The sequence below is a fragment of the Psammomys obesus genome, unplaced genomic scaffold, assembly GCF_907164565.1.
Source record: "Psammomys obesus unplaced genomic scaffold, mPsaObe1.curated_primary_1811, whole genome shotgun sequence".
Classification (NCBI taxonomy): domain Eukaryota; kingdom Metazoa; phylum Chordata; class Mammalia; order Rodentia; family Muridae; genus Psammomys; species Psammomys obesus.
The window spans coordinates 8,170,112-8,188,110 of NW_026596152.1; the positions used below are offsets into that span (position 1 = coordinate 8,170,112).

Genomic DNA, 17,999 nt, shown 5'->3' on the forward strand with positions numbered 1-17,999 from the left:
CCCCCCCCCCCAAGACCACAAACCCTGAGGAACTCTGAGCTCTGAAGCACTGCATGGACACAGGTTATAGTCCCTTCAGTGTCTGTGCTCCACACGAACGGTGAACACACAGGGAAGGTTTTTGTCTACATCAGGCAGCATCCAATGCTGTCCTCTTGAACCCTGTTCAGAAGAAGCGGTTCAGGAGAGGGAATTTAACACGGTGACTAATTGCGAGGCTGGAGAAGGGCCGAGAAGGATGGACCCAGCCACACTGGACCCTGCAAGTGACGTATGCCGACGCCGTCCCACAGAGCAGCTTCCGGGAAGCTTCCGGCATGGCCTGCTCCCAGCTCCTACCTTCCTGGCCTTGTGCTCACGCTGGCCTGGCTTCTCATCCTCTTTGTAACTAACTGCTCTCTCATCTGTCTCCTGACCCAGACATTAAGCTTAAGAGTCTTTGTGTCTTATCCTCTGTGTTAATCTCAGCACCTGCCACATGGTGGGTATTTACTGTATATTTATTAGCAGAGTATTACAGGGTTTAGGCATCCCTAGTACAAAATCCAAACTTTCTTTCTCTCCCTCTCCCTCTCCCTCCCTCTCTCTCTCTCTTGAGTACTGACATGATACCATTCATGGAAAATCCCAAGCCTGACCTTATGTGGCACATCACAGTCAAAACACAGACACACTAAGAACATAGAAAACTGCACTGCCAGGTGCAGTGGCACACACCTGTACTCCCAGCACTCGGGAAGGCAGAGGCAGGTGGGTCTCTGGGAGTTCGAGGACAGCCTGGTCTACAAAGCGAGTCCAGAACAGCCAAGGCTACACAGAGAAACCCTGTCTCAAAAAACCAAACCGGGGGTGGGGGGGGAGAATATAGAAAACCACCTGTGGGTGATGAATACAAGTTACACATGAAACATACATGAACTTCAAGACTTAGCTCCTGTCATCAAGAAAGCTCCCATATATGCAAATACGCCAACATGGAAAGCAGCTCAGGTAAGTGTTTCTCAAACTAAATATAGCCCTGACCTCAGCAACAAAAGAGGAGAAAAAAAAAAATCCTAGTGTGTTCTCCCGGGCAGGTAGCATGGTGCAGGCCATCTGGAGAAGAATGTGGCAACCGGCTGCATTCACACAGTTGTCCCTCAGTACCCACGGGGGACACCCCACCCCGACTGCCCCACCGCACACACGCCAAATTCACAGATGCTCAAATCCTCGTGTAAAATGGTGTCAGATTACTGATTGTCCCTGGTACAATGCAACGCTGTAGAAACAGTGTTGTGTTTAAGGAATAAAGACAAGTAGAAACAGCTGTACATTCTTAGTACAGATAGAATGTCTTCCTCGCCTTCCCCTGAGACAGGGTTTCTCTGTGTAGCCTGGCTGTCCTGTACTCACTCTGTAGACCAGGCTGGCCTCGAACTCCCAGAGATCCGCCTGACTCTGCCTCCCTAAGTGCTGAGAGTACATGTGTGCGCCACTGAGACCAGCTCAGGTAGGATGTCTTAAGGTTTTGGTTTTTGTGTTTTGGGGGGTGGTTAATTTTTGTTTTTCTCCCACAGTTGGTTGAACCTTTGAGGTCAACCTATGGACACAGAGGGGTAAACTGCAGGTGTATGTCATGACAAGGCAACGCTGCTCTTGTGTCTAAATTCCACAGCGATTCTCCCACAAATCCCCAGGAGGATGGTGTGAGCGGACACGGTGGACAAGGCCAGAAGAAGTGGGATAAGGTCTCCAACATCACACCGGGGAAGGAGTTTAAGATGAAATTTATGTAATTAAAGGGTGGTAGAGCATGCTTGTAATCCTGGGCCTTGAAATGCTGAGACAGGAGGATTTCAAAGTCAAGGCAAGCCTGGGGTTACATACTGAGTTTCAACCAACTTGAGCTATGAGCTACATAGTGTGAGCATTTGTGTGTTTTTTATAACACACACACACACACACACACACACACGCTCCCACACATACACACACACACACACACACACACACACACAGCCAGGCAGTAGTGGCGCACGCCTTTGGCCCCAGCACTTGGGAGGCAGAGGCAGATGGATCTCTGGGAGTTTGAGGCCAGCCTGGTCTACAGAGTGAATTCCAGGACAGCTAAGGCTACACAGAGAAACCCTGCCTCAAAAAACAAAACAACAATAACAACAATAAAAATACATGCACATAAAATAGTACCTTTTAAAGTGTATATGCAACAAAAATGTATACATGAAACCCATTAGAATGTCGGCTGGATGGGAATAAGGAAGAGACAGATGGAAAAAATGAAACGAATAAGCATATGAATCAATGAATGAAAGGCCCAGAAAAAAAAGAGAGAGAGAGAGAGAGAGAGAGAGAGGGAAAACGGAAAACTGCTAAGACCAAGACTATGACTCATTCAGCTTTCCCATGGAGAGTACGATTCATTCTGTTTGCCACGTCTGCAGTCTGAAATCCCTGGGGACAGAGACTGCAACTGAACAGTGAGACAGGAAGTCAAGTTGATATTAATCCCATCAAAGGTCAGAGGGCAAAGATTTCCTCCTATACTGTAGGCTGACTCTTCACTCTGTTAACTCTTTTGCTATGCAGAAACTTTTGGGTTGGAGTGGGGGAGGGGATTCTCCCTTTTTTCGACAGAATCTCTCTATGTAGCCCTGGCTGTCTAAGCACTTGCTACGTAGAACAGCCTGGCCTTGAACTCACAGAGATCTGCTTGCCTTTGCCTCCCACTGATTAAAAGCATGCACCAGAAAGCCCAGCTAAACTTTTTAATTCGATGCAAGTCCATTTGTAAATCTCTAGGCTGTTAAGAGTCCTGTTCAGAAAGTCATGGGAGGCCTGGATGGTATTACATCCCAACACAAATTAAAAAAGAAGTTTCAGGTCTTACTTTAGGACTTCATTTGTTTGTTTGTTTGTTTGTTTGTTTGTTTGTTTGTTTGTTTATTATAATTTATTCACTTTGTATCCAGGCTATGGCCCCCTCCCTCATCTCCTCCCAACCCCAATCTCCCTCCCTCTTCTCCCCCCATTACCCCTCACCTAGTCTACTGATAGGGGAGGTCCTCTTCTCCTTTCCTCTGACCCTAGCCTCTCAGATCTCATCAGGACTGGCTGCATTGTCTTCCTCTGTGGCCTGGTAAGGCTGCACCCACCAGGGGGAGGTGATCAGAGAGCCAGCCACTGAGTTCATGCCAGAGATAGCCCTGTTCCCCTTACTAGGGACCCCTCTTGGAGACTGAGTCTCTGGGCTACATCTGAGCAGGGATTTTTTGGTCCTCTCCATGCACAGTCCTTGTTTGGGGTTACTTTAGGACTTTTGATCCATTCTGAGCTGACTCTTGTACAGAGTGAGAGAAAGGGCCCTTTTGTTTTAGACTTCCAGGCAAGGCTATACAGTTTCCCAGCACAATTGTGTATCCTGCACGTCAGGCATAAAGAACTCAAAAGTGTAAATCCAGAAGGATGAACAGCCACATGGAAGTGGGTAAGTAAATGAAGAAGACAGGTTCGAACTCGAGAGAGTAAGCAAGCGCATGAAGCAGTAAACGCGGGGGAAATGTTCAGCAGCTTCCAAAATGTTTCTTTCTATTTCACTCATCACTAGCATGAGAGGCTGCGTGTGTGAGATGAGAACACCCGTGAGCACAGGGCACGTGTTTGTGGAGTTGGGTTTCTTCCGTTTTGCAGGCTCTGAGGGATCAAACGTGGCCAAAAGGGTTGTTCAGCAAGCGCCTTTACCTGCCGGGCCACCTGGCATGGCTGAGTTTATCAACTTTAGCCCTAAGAGAGATGCAAATAACAACTGCAGTGAGATTGCATCCCATGCCAACCAGAATGACTATCGTCAGAGGATCAAAACCTGATGAGTGTCAGCAAAGACGTGAGGTGAGAGGGGCCCTACAGGACACCATAAGAATGTAAGTCAGAGTGAATGCTTTGGAGGTCAGTGTGCAGGTTCAGCAACTAGGATATGACCCATCCATACCCATTCCGAATCAAGATCAACATTCAGCATAGACATCCGCACCCTAATACTGACAGGGACACTGTTCACAAGAGCCGAATCATAGATGCAGCCCAGGTGGCCATCCATCAAATGTACTTGAGCACAAGAGACCTCAAAGCCCCCTCACACACACACACACACAGTGACACACTTCCTCTAGCAAGGCCACACCTACTTCATCAAGGTCACACCTCCTAATAGCGTCACTCCCTATGGGCCTGTGGAGGCCAATTACATTCAAACTACCACAGATATCAGCGTATTAAGTAAAAATAAGTCAAATGCAGGACAAAACGTGTTGCATGTTTGCTCTTAAACTGAGTTGTCAGGATGGGGGATCTAAGCAGAAGAGAGACTGTTGGAAAGTAGAAGGGGACTAGAGGGAAGAAGAGATAAGAGAAAGTAATAGGAAAATACGATCAACACAAACCATGTTTTGTGTGTGTGTGTGTGTGTGTGTGTGTGTGTGTGTGTGTGTGTGTGTGTAAATGTCTCAGTGAGAACTGTTGGACCAACAACACTGCCCAGCAGGTAGAGAAATTTGCCAGCAAGTCTGAAACCTGAGTTCAACCTCTGGAAGCCACATGGTCCAATAACAGACCAACTCCCACAAGCTGTACAGACTCACATGCCATGGCACAGATACATACACACACCACAAATAAATAAATGTAATTTAAAAATTCTTTCTTAAAAATGACTTTAGCCCTTGTAGTGTCCTATGCCTAGAACCCTAACACTCAGCAGAGGTAAGAGGAGCACTGTAACTTCAAGGCCACGGGTGGGTTTGGTGGTGCATACCTTTAGTACCAGCACTTTAATCCCAGAGGCAGAAGCAAGCTGGATCTCTGAGTTCATAAGCCAGCCTGGTCTCTACAGAAAGTTCCAGGCTAGCAAGGGTAACATATCAAGCCCCTGCCTCAAAAGAGAAATGGTGGGAGGGAAGGAGGAGAAAAACCACTATTTTGCACAATTAATATATGCTGATTTTTAAAAATTGTGATTTGACACGCTAAGCCCATACTTAAGTTATATGACCTCAAAGAGCCTTTCAAACACAAACATTTAATTATACCACCTGCTGCAGACAGAACCCAGACAACCTGCGCAGACAGTGTCAGCTCTGAGCTTTAAATCACCATCCTGAGCACAAAATATGGTGCTCACCTCGTATGGTGAACGAGGGACAGGACGGAAGGCACTGCTTCCTGCTTCCTTTTAGCTCGTCTATCAGTTGGCATCAGTAAGCACCAACTGTTAGCCAAAAAGACACAGGGCGTGTCACCAGCTATGTGACCTGGACCAGCAGTCACAGGGTCCTGTGAGAACCAGGGGATCGGAAGATAAGGAGACAGGTAAGTTTGGGACCCGGAGGTCTTACACAAACCATGTCTTATGCCAAGCAAGTGTGTTAAGGTGTGAGATCTTGGGCACAGGGGCAAAAAAAATGCAACATCTTACGTGGGACAAGGTCAGCAGAGACTTATCATCAATGGACCAAGTCAGTGAAAGCCGATCAAACAACGTTGCACAGAGCATCCCAACAACACTGCGCACTGAAGATAAAGCAGCCTTGGCACTGATAACCAAGCTCCATGTGGTGGGAAAAGCTGGGTTCTCCGGATCTGAAGTCACGGCTCCCCCAAGGCCCTGACCCAGGCCAGTACCAGCTCTGCCAAGCATGCTGCCGGTTCTGGATGTTCCCTCTCTATACATCCCAGGCCACAGGGAAAGCCTCAGTTGCTCAGCCCAGCCCTCAAATGGGTATGACCTGCTGCCCAGTCCTCAAGGATCCCCAGCGTGGAGAGCAATCAAACTCAGACATTAGAGGTCTAATACACCGCAGAAGGGAAGAGGAGACATCACGTGACCAGAGACAGGGCCAGAGTGTGGACAGGTAGAGACCATGATGGGGTTGGGGGCAATCAAACTATGGAAAAGAGGTGACCAAAGCTTCAGACTGCTATGCTGGGTGATGGTCCTGAAGAGACAGTAGAGAAGAAAGGGGGAGATCATTTTAAACCCTGGCTCCGCCCCGCTCTGCACACATACTAGGGAATTTTTTTCCAAGTCAAGAAATCGTTCTTTAATTATAGTTTGTGTCTTGTTGTTTGTTTTGTTTTGTTTTTGGTGCTGGGAATCAAACATAGGACCTCACACAGTATTCTACCACAGAGCTATACCTGCAACACAGGCCCTAATATTTGTAAGTATTAGTGTTTATACCTAAATAGTCACAAATTATTTTCTCTTCTTGGGATGAAAAACACTTGATCATCTGCCAGAAGTCATTTCCAATTTTTAGTATACTGCTGCCGAAGCGAGTGTGCCAGAAGCCATTCCCAAGTGTCCTGTGTCTGTGTTTCTTTGAAGAAAATAGGAGAGAATTTTTGCAGAAAAATCAACATAGAAAAGAAATGACAGCAAAAGATGCTGAGGCTGTAGGAAGATGGGAGTCCTTCCTTTCTTCTTCTGTTAGTAGGAATGCAAGCTGGTGCATCCACTATGCAAATCAGTGTGGAGAGTTACCACAAACCAAACCAAACCAACAAACAAAAACCAGGGGCTGGAGTTTTTAGGCTCAGTGGTTAAGAACACTGGTTACTCTCCCAAAGGACCAGGGTTCAATTCAACGCATGCATCTGCAATTCCAGTTCCAGGCGATCCAAAACTCCCTTCTGGCCTATGCAAGCACCAGCCACGAGCACGGTGCACAGAAATACACGCAGGCAAAACCCACATGCACATACAATAAGGTGTTTTTAAAACTACAAATAGAACCTACCGTACAACCCAGCTATGCTCCTGGGTATACACCCCCAGGGCTCTCACCACAGAGATACTTGCACGTCTTTGCTGCTCCATTCACAACAGCTGGGAAATGGAGTCAGCCTAGGTGTCCACCAGCTGACAACTGGGTAATGAAAACGTGGTTCGCAGGGCACTTTTATTCAGCTGCAAAGGAAAATGAAACTTTAAAACACGCAGGTAAATGGATGGGACTAGAGAATATACTATGGGAGGGAACTCAGGCACAGAAAGACATATATGTGTTCATATGTATTCTCTTTCACATATGAGTCCTAGCTCTCCATGTTTCTATAGATACTGGGAATGAGTGGAGGGTGGTGGACACCAGGAAATTATTAAGGAGTCCAGAAGAAGGGGGGAAAGAAGAGGTTACAAGAGTTAGAGGAAAAATATGGCATCAAAGTCAAAGGGAGATAAGGAGACAGCAGAGTTTAACCTAGGACAGGGGCGCAGGGTGGAGGGAGCTTTGACCAAACTTATATATAAAATAACATAAGGAAATTTGTTACACTGTATGCAAATTAAGAAATAAAAGGCACAGTTGACTCTTGGATGGCACGTGGGACTGAGTTCTCACCATCCTATCTAGTAAAAGTGTTTTTGTTTCAGGGGCTTTTTGGTTTTTCAACACAAGGTCTCTCTGTGTAGCCTTTGACTGTCCTGGAACTTACTCTGCAGCCCAGGTTGGCCTCAAACTCAGAGAGCCAGCTGCCTCTGCTTCCCAGTGATTAAAGGTACATTGCACCATGGCAGTGGCAAGGTTCTGGAACCACTAGTCTGTACTGGATATACAGCTTTCCTCTGGGGTGGAGTGCGTTATGTGAGGGACAGGAGCCTACATGACCCATCCCCAGAAAAACCCTCCCTTAAAACTGAGTGTGTAGTGAGCTTCCGGGGTGGACATCATTTCACAGCCCCCACTGGGGAGTTAAGCACATCGTACATGACCCGTGGGGTGAAGACTCTTGGAAAATGGGCCCTGGTCTCCCTCAGACATGGCTCCCCTTTTAATGTTTCTCTTACTGAGCTCGAGTATGGCCATGCTGAGTCCTGTGAGCCGTGGTGAGTGAATCACCAACTCTCCGGGCGGCCTTGGCTCCCAGGAGAAATAAACTCAAGATGAAAGACTGGACCAAGACGATGGACTAAGCATATATTTCTGCCTTTCAAGTGGCTTCACATCACCTGGAATAACAAGTATTATTTTTTTAAAAACAATCAATAATAATCCTAGAAGACAGGAAACAGCGCCAGGGGCCAACTTAAATGCCTCAGGTATTCCAGCAATGTCAGGAGTACTCAGAAGCAGACAAGCTAGGCAAACCACCAAACCACACAGTGAGCTCGGGAGGAGGCTGTCAGGCAGTGGAAAACACTCGCACCGCCCTGGCTCCAAATATGCAGAAAAAGAGGCAAGGACAGAACCCAACCACCCAGTCACGAGGAAACAGCAGCTGGGGTGGCTAGGAGTGTTGGAACCTTCCCCCGTAGCCTGAGTCACCGCAGCCCACCGTACACCGCAAGCACGAGCTCACGCCACAGCATCGAACAACAACAGAGCAATACCGAGAAGACACTCCAGCAAACAAGACAGGCAAAAGGAAGCAAAACTCAGCAAGTTCAAAGCGGAGACGCTCTTGCTTGAATTCCTCCCCGAGACAACCTGGGTCTGTGCTTGAAATTCTTGCAAGCTCTTGCTCAACACAGACACCTTGGGTCTGTGTTCTCCACTTCGTAACAGAATCTGACAGTGACGATAGGTACCAAGGCGTGAAGAACAAGATTCCACGCAAGTCCGGCCGGCAGCAGCCAAAATCCACGACAGAAACGGCATCAGCGTGAAAGGAAGGCAAGGAAGGCAATGCCCAGACTGGGTCTTTCACAGCTCACAGGAGTTACCAGAGTCCCCGTCCGGAAATCTAAGAGTATATTCTTTGTCACCACAAATCCAGATGATCACATGAGCCCTGCTTTAGATATGTGTATACCGTTAGGGGAAGCCAAGATAATTTATCTCAGCAAACACAGTCAGCAGCTACTGAGAAATCCAAAGTTCAAGGAAAGGCTATTTCAAACATACAAGAAGATGAGCAGAATGAAGAGGAAGAGGCTGATGAAAACTCGTGTGTGCGTGTATGTGTGTGTGTGTGCGTGCATGTTGTGATAGAACAGGTCAAGTCACAGGCAAATGTTTGAAAAGCAAAGGAACTCTGAAAAGCAACAGTAATGAGGTTTAAACACTACTGTTAACAATATAACCATCTGAAAGCAAGGACCCTTTGATAAAGTGTTTCAAAGAGGGTCTCAGCAGGATTTAAGAGCTAAACTGTTTATATCACTAATAAACTTAGGGCTTCTCATCAGATGGAGGAAAAAAGTCTCAAAAACGAGAGAACAAACACTCAGAGTGACCACGATTTCTTTGGGGTTGTTTATCTCCCACACTAGGGGTGGAACCCAAGGCTTCCCACTTGCCAGACAGTCCTTTAAACTGAGCTACATCCCAGCACATACTGTTGGTTTTCTGCTCTGTTTCTGATTTGTCTGGTTGCATATCTACATGTGTTTGGGGAGTTCTGTTGTTTTGTATTTTTGTCGCTGCTGTTTTGAATTTGGGGGACAGGAAAATATATGTGGCTCATACTGGCCTTGAATTCCTGGGCTCAAACAACCCCCCTACCTCAACCTCACCATCACCTGACCCTTCGGTGAGGGTGTCAAGGGCCAAAAAGGCAGAGGACTCCTACTGTTTCTGAAGCTTCAGCTCAGCTCAGTATATACTGACATGGTCTGCTTGATCTTCCATCTTCCGGCACAAGGGCTGGAGAGATGGCTCAACAGTTCAGAGCACTGACTGCTCTTCCGGGGGACTAAGGTACACTCCCAGACCCCAGGAGGTGACTCGCAACCATCTGTAACTCCAGTCCCCTGGGAGCCAACGCCTGCTTCTGGCTTCCATGGGCACCAAGTGCATGTGGTCCCTAGACATACATGCATCCAAAACACCCATAGACAGAAAGTAAAACACAAATAGTTTGTTGTTGTCGTCTTTAATGAGGGCTGGCAATAATATGGCTTAATGGGTAAAGGCACTTGCCACTAGGCCTGACCGCCTGAGTCTGATCCCAAGGACAACAATGGTAGGAGAGAACTGACCCCCACAAGTTGTCCTCTGACCCCCCCACACACAGCCACACAGGTAGATAAACTGTCACAAATATCTGTTGTTGTTGTTTAAAGAATGGAAATGAAGAACCCGGTTGGCTCAGCCAGGGCTATCAAAAAAGCGTGAGCGTCTGGCCCACCGCTGCCCGTAAAACCCTACGCCCAGATTCATCCATTTCATGCAGAAATGCATGTACTCATCCAACCGAAGGCAGGTGCTGGAATGTTCACCGCAGTGCTACCTGGAAAGGTCCGAACCCATAAGCAACCCAAGTCAATCATGGGAGGGTACACATATGTAGCAGGCCTTTTTCCTCTGCGCACAGTGTGCTCACCTGCTTGCCATATTGGAACAGAAAATAACATGGCTTGGTAGCCATGGCAACACCTGAGCAAAATAGTGCAGGGATAGCCAGGTCTATGGTAACAGTAATGGAGATGCCAGCACTCTGTTTAGATGGAGGAAGGGAGGGTCATGGGTCCTCACTGGGGAGTCCACCTGTTACTCCTTCCCGCCCTCCTCCAACTGCAGTGATTTTGAAGCGGAAGAGCACTGAAAGCAGGGATCCATTAAGCAGCATCCATGAGGCCATCATCCATAACAGGGTGGAGCTTAGAGTGGTCCAGCTGCTTTGGGGTCACCTACACTCCTGAAAGGAACCCCTCACTGTAAGTTACCCCAATAAACTCATTGATGCCTCAAGGTGGACTCAGGTGGAATCATGCTTTGGTCCATCATTGGTGCCCTAGCTAGGGTGAATAAATGTCTCTCTAGGGAAAGCCAATAGAGCAACAGAGTAAAAACAAACCTACCTCATCCTTTCTAAAGAACACGGAGAAATCGCACCGACGTATTGCTGGTGGGAAGCAGCCAGGTGGGGAAGGGCACAGACTATCTGTTTCTGCTAAGGAAGAGCAGAAATGCTGGCAAAACTCAATCACTGCATTGGCAATCAAAACATCGGCTATCCTTCTGGATAGGCTGCACTGAGCGGGCCGTGAGAGGAGGAAGGAGCCTGTCATCCTGGAGGCCGATGAAAGCCTGTCAACAGTGGAAAGCAAGAATCCCAGCACAGACAACAATGCTGTGGTAAATGCTGCCAAAGGCTGAGGCCTGAATGTACAGGACGCTAGGCCGGGCTCTCAAACAGGACTGTGCCTTGTTTGTGCGAAGACATGCTGCCTTCCTGCACCCCTACGGGCAAGATTTTAACCTTATCAAACTGCAATCCTGTCAGGTGTCCCTCAGGAACCATGTGGTGACAGCACAGTAACTTCAAACCCACCATAATCCCAGGATGACTTGGAAAAACAGTGATCTGGGCTCTCTCCTCCCTGAAGCCCCACCCACACCTGGGTGTGACTGACTTTATTTCTCATGCCTAAGCCTATGTTAAAATATCTTTAACAAACTACCCAGGGCTGATCCTGAAATTATTTTTCAGTATCAGAGCCACGAATGCTGATTTCGACCTGAGGTAGGGCCCTGAAACTCTAGAGCTCCTCGGGCTGCTGAGGTGCAGAAGAAAGCTATGCCTCCTTTACCCCAAAATGCTGATGGAATGAAGAAGGTTCTAGAGCACAGGCTAAGTTGCTTCTGATTTTGAGGGCTGGTCCTGGTTATTAAAATTCACTGAACTACATACTTAGAATTTGCATGCATCTCTGCTTGCATCTCAGCGAGCAGTTGCCACAAAATATATGGGTGCCTAACCATATACAGAGGTGAAAAATATATTTAGCTTTCAAGTCTGGAGTCAGATAAAGATGGAATTAAAACTCAAACCAGCCAGGCGTAGTGGTGTGTGCACTTTAATTCCCAGTTCTTACGGATCTCAGTGAGTTCCTTGACATAGTGAGACTCAGTCTCAAAATGAATCAAATAACAAAAACCTCAATCAAGTAAAAAGCAGGCAGGGAGAACAAGGGCTGGAGACTGGCAATAAATAAGAATAAGCGACGGAAAAATGAAAGACCGTAAGCCCCAACTTATCCATAAGTCAAAATAGCTATTGGTGGATTAAAGTAGAGGCCAGTGAGAAGCCCCAGTGCAGAAAGGCACCTACCACAGCCTGCTGCCCCTGCTGCCCTGAGGTACATCTCCAGGACCTACATAACAGAAGCAGGTAACTGACCATGACTGTGGCCTGCTGATTGCCACATGTATGCCCGAGCGCGCGCGCGCACACACGCACACACGCATGCACACACACACACACACACACACACACACACACACACACCAGCAGTTCTCAACCTTCCAAATGCTGCCACTGTTTACAGATCTTCATGCTGTGGTGACCGAAAACCATAAAATTATTTCGTTGCTACTTCATACCTGTTATTTTGCTACTGTTATGAATCGTAAAGTAAACACACACACACAAGAAATAAATAAAATGTAAGACAAAAGCTGTCTATATAGAGACAAAAGTATTTATCTGTCAAGACGGCTGTATCAAGAGAGAGGGAGGACTATGTGGCTAATGGGAATGTAAAAGGAACAAACTTTATCAAAAACTTTAAAAAAAAAAAGTAATTCCAGCTTCTATGTATATTCATTTTTCAAAAGAATTGAAAACAGGTCATTGAAGGTCAGGTCATATGTATGCACCCGTGGTCATTTACAGTGCTAACGTGAACGCAGCACGCGTCTACTCACAAGAGAATAGAACAATAGAGAAGCACAGTATGGCATACACAGAATGACAAATGATTGAGACTTAAAAAGGAAGAACTCTGTGACAGACACATGGTTCAACACGGCATCTTTAGGAAATCATGCTACATAAAATAATCCCTAAGAACCAGGTATCACGTGAAATACCACACAGAGCACCTAAAATCCAGTCACAGACACACAGAGGAACAGCTGTGTCGGCTCAGGGAGGGCTGATGTGCTTCCTGTTTCGGTTTTCAAGATGGCTGCGTGCTAGAGATTGGTTGGGCAACAGCGTTAATAAACGCTGGCAAAGCAGGTGTCTGAAAACAGTACCCAATATAACCCAGGTGCGGTGGCACACGCCTTTAATCCCAGGACTGGGGGGCAGAGGCAGGTGAATTTCTGTGAGTTCCAGGCAGCCTGGTCTACAAGGCAAGTCCAGGACAGCCATGGCTACTCACCAAACTCCCAGTTCATTACACTACAAAATGGTATCTGTTTATCTCTACTTTCCTTTTAGCAATCTGGCAGACTAGAAATCCTCAAATCTCCCATCTACAAAAAATGGCAACACACTCACCCCTCCAAAATTAGTTTAAGAAAGAAACATGGGAAAATCCAAATCCAAGAATGCAGAGAAAATAAAGGTATTCTCAGATATTGTCAACACAGCTTATCATGACTGAATGAGATTTTAAAAAGTGTCCTTGAAGGAGAAGGAAAATGGTCCCAAGGAGATGGTCGGTGACGGAGAAGGATGGAGACTGTGGAAGATGACAGACAGGTAGATAACATCAGCCTTGTCACTGTGATGAACACCAACTCAGAAGACCACGCCAGTAGCAGCAATACCTATCCCAAGGGTTAAGGTAAAAATACAACTCAGGTCACATGACAAAACTGGACATCTTGGACCTGCATAGCACAACGGCCAAATGATTAATAAAGAGTTCACACTTTCAATTAAAAATATACCAGAGAGTGAACACAATAAATTCTAATAAGCAGAAAGAATCATGAAGTTTAGTAACAGAAACTAGTAACACAGGAAGGTACAGATCAGTCGCGTTGATCTTAAGTAAGTCCAAAATCCAATTCTCTGAAAGGATTCAGAAAAGAAGCAATCATAACTAAGCCTGACCAATAAAAAAAGAGAAAAGAAGCCTTACCCTTACCAGGCCACAGAGAAGGACAATGCAGTCAGTCTTGATGAGACCTGATGGGCTAGAGTCAGAGGGAAGGGGAGGACGACCTCCCCTATCAGTGGACTGGAGGAGGGGCATGAGAGGAGAAGAGGGAGGGAGGATGAGGTTGGGAGGGAATGAAGGAGGGGCTACATCTGGGATACAAAGTGAATAAACATTACAGTTTATTAATTATGTAATTAAAAGTTAATTAAAAAAAAGAAAAGGGTAATAACATATGGACTGAAATGACATTAGTATAATCAGGGCTATTTAAGGAGGAAGCACCATTTTGGGACAAATCTGCAACTTTGTGTTCCTACCAGTCCTTAATCAGTGATAATGAGAAAAATGCTACTAGTGAAACCTAATTATTAAAATGAATAATTTTTTTATTGGTTGAGATTTTCTTTCATTTAAGTTTGGGTATGAGTTGGGGAGATGGATAATAACTGAGTTGAATTTAATTTATTCATTTTTTCTCCATTCTGTATGTTATTTATCTCATATGATAAGTTTGTGTTATCCTAATCTCTGTGAAAGGCTTAGACTATGAGCATCATATAAAGTTTTAAACCTATTTTCTTGTTTCGTGAAAATTAAAGATCATACGTTTTTGGCTGGTGAATGAAAAAAAAAGAGAAAAGGGTAGGGCATGATCAAAGTGCATATACACCCGTAAGAAAATTATGAAAGCCAGCTGCGAACAGTCAGTGGTCATGGGCCCAAGCATCAGGTATTTGGATGCTGGGTCAGCTTCCTAGAACACGCCAGCAGCAGCCACGGCAGTCTGCAGGCAGTTTCTGCCAGACATCACGGAACGGATCAGTATAAACAGCACAGGCCTAATTACAGGGAGAAGGAAAACTTCACAGCAGCTCGAAAGAAAATGCTAGTGTTTGGCTCTACCAAACAAACCAAACGTGCATTTTAGGTACTGTTTTGATGCTGTTGTCGGGGAGGCCTGGGTTTTTCTGCTTGTTTGTCTTCGGTTGCCGTTTTGTTGTTATTGTCGTTTTTTTGAGGCAGGATCTTGCCCTGTAGCCACAGGCTGGCCTCCAACTCATGCCCTCTCCTCAGCCTGGAGTGCTGGGGTTACATTACAGGCATGAGCCACCGTACATAGCTCCAAAATTTCATCAAGTATTATAGGATTCTAGCGAGAAAATCCAGCCAAATAACAATGTGTCAGAGATTTTAAAGAAGGGAACCTACAGGGTCCTATCAATGCACGCCGTGAAAAGCGTGAGGGCTGGGGACGCAGCTCTCCCCGACTTTCAAACTCCGAGGGAACAGGTATGAACAGAGCACACTTAGAGAAAACAAAATAACCGCGCGTGTGGCGGCTCCGGCCAGCCAGAGACAGTTAGCACGACCCTCTCTCAAAACAATCAAAAAACAAAACTTGACGGCTTTGAGTTAATCATGCAAAGCCGTTTTCCTTGGAGTATTAGCTTTGATGATCCCCCGTCCCCACCCTCCGTCTCCGCCCCAAGCGTCCAAATAACAGTGTTTGAAACCAGATAACCAAATCTTAGGAAGCCAAAAACTGATCAAAGGGGTTCGGTCGTGACTTCACTCAAAAAAAACCACTTTATCTCTCGCCTCCAGCCACCGCAGTCACTAATGGACACCCGTGTCAACCAGTCCGACATAATTCATCCGATAGAGGGCAAGAAAGAGCACCTTCATGGGATTTTTTCCCCCCAAAGCGTAATACTGCTTATTATATAAACTTGCGTGCCGGCATATGCAGCTCCCACAAAAACCAAACCAAGCTATTCAGTGTCAAACTTGTTGAAAAAAGGAAAACAAGCACAGGAAACTAATTTTGTTCCAAGGGCATGAAGGAAAGCGAGAGCGGCACTGTTGCGCTCACGCTGGGCTGCGCACCGCGGGCACACGCACCAGCATCCGCACAGTTCCCCGCACTCCTAGGCGTCCTGCAGCCCCGCAGCCCCAGCCCTTGGCCGACCGCCTGGGCAAGACCGGGTCTCAGCGGCTGTGTGGTCGCACACCCGCCCGGGGACCCCCGAGTCCCGCCGGCGCGCGCGCACCTGGCCCGGGGGCTGGACCTCCCCAGGGCCACAGCCGGCCGAGCCACCCAGCCCCCGTGCCCGGCTGCTGCGCCAAACCCGGGGCTCGAGGGGAGAGCCGGCCACCTGCCGTCCACACCTGCAGCGCGGTCCCTGCGCTGCCCGCCGCCCGGGTACCCGGGACCGCAGCAGTCTTCCCAGAGGGGCACCCCGCGTCCCCGAGCCGGGACTCCTGCACCCGCGTCTGGTGCCCCAGACCTGAGACAAGGCAGCTGAGAAACAGAGGACCGAGCGGCCCGCACCCCGACTCACCCGCCGTGGTTCACTCGCACCGGACTCCCACGCCGCTGCAGCCCGCAGCTGCCGCGGCTTTCCGCGCTCACGGAGGCTCCAGGGAAGGTCCCAGCGGTCCCGCCGGCGCCCTCCCACTGGCCACCTCCAGGGGGCGCCCGCACGCCAGCGCGGGGCTTCCTGGGAGATGTAGTCCAGGAGCCTCGGTCCACGTCTAGTCGTTTCTTTCCCGCGGCATCGCCTGTCTGTCTGCTCACCAGTTCAAACTCTACTTCTGGGCAGTCGATGATGGAACACCTCGCTGGGAGAGCGAGAGTCCTTCTTGGCACTTATGAAACACTGTTCTTCTTATTTTCTCTGTTGTAGCCCTGGGTGTCCTGAAACCCGCTCCGCAGACCAAGCTGGCCACCAGTTCACAGGGATGGGCTTGCCTCTGCCTCCCAAGCGCTGGGATTAAATGTGCGTGCCACCGCTGCCTGCCTGGCCTTCCTCCTTCACCGCTCCATGTGCGTTCCTAACGAAACTGTGTGCATAGAGTTTAGGTGAAGGGTATTCAAGAGTTAGAGCCCGAGAGGTACCACACAAACCACTCAGACACGGTCTCAGCTAAGTATTGATGGCTAATTTGAACACCTTTTCCAAGCCGATCCATCAGGGCCACAGTAAGGACTCGGGAGCCTAACTATGACATCTACCTGGGCAGTCTTTATCCAGACCAAACTGAATAAAAGACACAGGGAGGGTAGTAACGCATTTTGGCTAGCTATATCAAAGCAATATTACGTTTTTGGCTAACTAGACAAAGTATTATCAGCTAACCTTTAAGCTGTTTGGTTCTAGGTGAGGTAAGTGAGGGTCTTCCAAAGTACATTCTGAGTGCGACCAGGTGTACAGATAACAAGAGTGCAACCAGAGAGTAGCCAAGTGTGCAGACAGCATCGTATGAGTTATGACACTATTGACTCATAGTGAAATACAAGGTCAGCTTGACTCTGGCAGGGTTTGTTAGTATAGGTTAACTGGGGCCCCTGGTGGTTGTTGTCGTCACTGTCAGGTATGTAGCAAGTTTAAAAGTTGTTTTTTTTTTTTTTTAACTTGATATCACCTTACAAACGAAATGGAAGCCGAATATGCTAAATACAAAAATGGCTGCAGCTTCATCTCGAAGAAGGCGTCAACACAAGTAGCTGTACTCCCTGCTAGAACCTCCAAACAAGCTCTCAGGACACTGTTTTTAAAGTGAGGGTTTCTGACCAGCACCGTCAGTTTCTGCAGTGCTAGGGCTGAAAGCCATGGCCCAGACTTCCTCCTAGCTTTAGCCCTCCTCCACCAACACCCCTAGGATTTCTCTGAAGCCCTGGAGTCAAACAAGGTCAAGACCACATTCAGGACTGTTACGTCTCTCAGCCTGGTTCTCCCTCCCATTGGAGTGGATGTTTCGTCCAGTCACTGAAGAACATTTTCTATATTTATTAACATAAATGCCATCTACACTGTTAAATATGCATGGGCAGCATGGCAGGATCATGAGTCATGTTTGAGGTGGTGAGAATGAAACATAGCCAGTTCTTTTGGAGGGGAGGGGGAGAGGAAGAGAGGCCCTGGTAATAGAGGTGGAAACGCTGCGGAAGGAGGGGTTTGTGTCTTGGGTTCGCCTTTGCTGGTGTTTTGCTTTGTTTTCATGATGGGGGAAACTTCAGTATGTTAAAATATTTATTTAAAGGATGCCACTTGAAGGGCAGTCGGGAAAAGTCAATGCTGCCTGACTGCTCAGAAGATTGTGCATGTATAAAAAGGAAAAGGCAAGGAATCCTGGCCAGGACGGCAGTGGCCCCTGTGCT

The 17,999-nt window shown here is 47.4% G+C and overlaps 1 protein-coding gene across 1 annotated transcript in view; it reads right to left on the minus strand.

The window, feature by feature from the left end:
- Specc1 (sperm antigen with calponin homology and coiled-coil domains 1) overlaps positions 1–16,245 on the minus strand; it is a 251,057-nt gene extending 234,812 nt beyond the window's left edge. The window contains exon 1 of the mRNA XM_055594127.1: positions 16,180–16,245. The gene's annotated coding sequence lies outside the window, so the exon portion shown is untranslated. The remainder of the gene's footprint in view (positions 1–16,179) is intronic.
- Positions 16,246–17,999: the final 1,754 nt, after the last annotated feature.